Raw genomic sequence first — 2,500 nt, 5'->3', positions numbered from 1 at the left:
AAATGTAATACTTTGATACTTCAGTGAATTGAGGTCATGTATATCATTAAGAGGAAAATAGTGGAAAGTAACTTTTTCTTCTGCCTGAGTAAGTGTGTAATGTATAAACAAAGCAGCACACTGTCGGTCAGTTGATCTGACAGAATGATGGCTTATCGTAAATGGAGCTACCGGTATGTGTGCAGCTAAGACGCTTTGCTTGATATTTGTCAAAAACAGTAAGAAACAAACCTCGTTAAACACCTCATGTTGAACCAAAACATTGAATACAATGATTTTTTTAAGCATGCAAAAGAAATGCTCTGAGTTTTGGATCAATAAAGGAATTTAGTGGTATCGCATACCTGTAGTCACCAGACCACCCGCAAGTAAAAATCTCTCAAAATTTGTCATTTATTCTAGTCAAGCATAATGTTTAAATGATTGAAATTTTACCTAATGATGACATACAAGACAGTTTCCTTGTCAAGTCTTTTTAGAGAAGGTATATTTTCATCACTGCTTTATAACTGCATCTGAATAATATTAGTTAATACTGTCACAACAATAATAGCACACATTTTTTATTAAATTAGTAACTAGCACAACTGTAACACAAGACAAGTTTAAAGAGATTTGCACAAATGGGGGGGAGGGGGGGGGTCTGACATCACTGGTCAACAAATGTATACTAGAATTATATAATAATATTCACAGCTCAAACATTTTTTTTACGGCGTGATCAGCACAAACAGACTGCAGAGGTATTTTAATATTTGTCAAATATGTATTTTCACTTTTTGCACTTTGGTACCCGTTTCTTACCTTGACATAAATGTTGGCACTTGCTATTAATTACACCTAGATTTAACATATTAACAGCTGACCATTAGAAACAAGGATATTAGTATACTATATATTAAAATGCTCGCGTCATTAGCTGTTGGTAAAAAATGATGTAAATATATAAAAATACGGTACAGCAAGACAAACCTTGTAAATGCAAACCAACAAACACAATTTACTATACGATAACGAACAATAGCTTACCTTATATTTGTAATTTGTAAAACAATATATTATATAATCCATGTCAGCATTGTTCATTGACATGCATGATTTCTGAGCATGTAGTGTGAGTTGTAACAACTAAGCTTGGTCTGAGGGTGGTGGTGGTGTGTGGGGGATGGGGGGTGTAGCAGATGGCCTGTCTTAACCCAGATAAGTACATTCACCATGTCACCTCGTTTTAACTTGTAACCACATTTCTTGAGCTCTAAACCGCGGGCCGTGCAGGTTTAATCCGGGCCGCGGTCTGCAAGATGAGTTTGCTAAGTAAAAAAATGAGCTGCGATTTTTTAAAGAAATAAACTGCTGTTCTCAATGTGTCCAATGGATGTCGCAACAGCAATTCTAGTGTAACCCACGTCACACATGACAATGTTTAAAAATTATGTGTCAGCTGGTTTTAAGCGCCCACTGGATTGGCTGCCTCTGTGGCAAAGAAGAAGAAATCAGTGCAGGTACAAGCAATCAGCTGCTCATGTTGTGGCTGGCAGCATATGGCGGCAGACTGATGCAGTAGCGACACACAATACATTCTTTCACTGTAAATTATCCACTCAACAGTAAGATGCAAAGACTTAAGTCAACATGACCATCATCTTTGAAGTAGAGTTCCATGCAGCACTTGCAATTGGTTGACAGCATGATGCACACCCTGAACTCCATTGTAAAATTGTGTGTTTCTACATTTGTTGTTTGTTCCATTTTATTTTATGCTTAAATCTACCATGTTCACATTGGTTAAGTTTGTAGTTATGTTACCTTGATTTCGGCTAAGGTCATTTTGATAATTGTTTTGTCTATATTATATTTGTAATATTTGAATGATATTAAATTAATGTGTTGTGGCAGTTGCAAATTTCACCAATGTGGCGTTAGAGGAAACATTCGGTTGCTTTTGCAAACATGTCTTTAATGGTAAACTGCCAACATGAGAAAGCTAAAAATGAAGTGCTTAAAGTTTAATAGGTTTGTAAATACACTAAGACAAAGACCGGGTTCATTGTGTTCCCTAATTATGTTTTTGAAACTGCACCAATTTTTTCCTCAGAATTTTCATTCTACTTGAAGTGTTTTACCTAGAAGATTGTTTGTACATTTTCAGAATGTCCATCCATCCATCCATTTTCAAACGCTTATTCCCTTCGGGGTCCCGGGGGGCGCTGGAGCCTATCTCAGCTACAATCAGACGGAAGGCGGGGTACACCCTGGACAAGTCGCCACCTCATCACAGGGCCAACACAGATAGACAGACAACATTCACACTTACATTCACACACTAGGGCCAATTTAGTGTTGCCAATCAACCAATCCCCAGGTGCATGTCTTTGGATTTTTCAGAATGTGCTTGTTCTATTTTTGGCCAAAGTAAAACAACTAAAAGAATCTGAAGTTGTTTTAATTTTTAATGTATCATGCAATGATTTTACAAGTATAGCCCACATGGGAATATTTT

At 36.8% G+C, this 2,500-nt stretch overlaps 1 protein-coding gene across 1 annotated transcript in view; it reads right to left on the bottom strand.

The window, feature by feature from the left end:
* vangl1 (VANGL planar cell polarity protein 1) overlaps positions 1-2,500 on the bottom strand; it is a 104,566-nt gene that overhangs the window by 38,408 nt on the left and 63,658 nt on the right. The gene's annotated exons all lie outside the window — the stretch shown is intronic.

Source organism: Nerophis lumbriciformis, linkage group LG01, assembly GCF_033978685.3.
Source record: "Nerophis lumbriciformis linkage group LG01, RoL_Nlum_v2.1, whole genome shotgun sequence".
Lineage (NCBI taxonomy): Eukaryota > Metazoa > Chordata > Actinopteri > Syngnathiformes > Syngnathidae > Nerophis > Nerophis lumbriciformis.
Note: the sequence above shows the minus strand (reverse complement) of the source record. Positions and strands in the feature narration are given on the sequence as shown.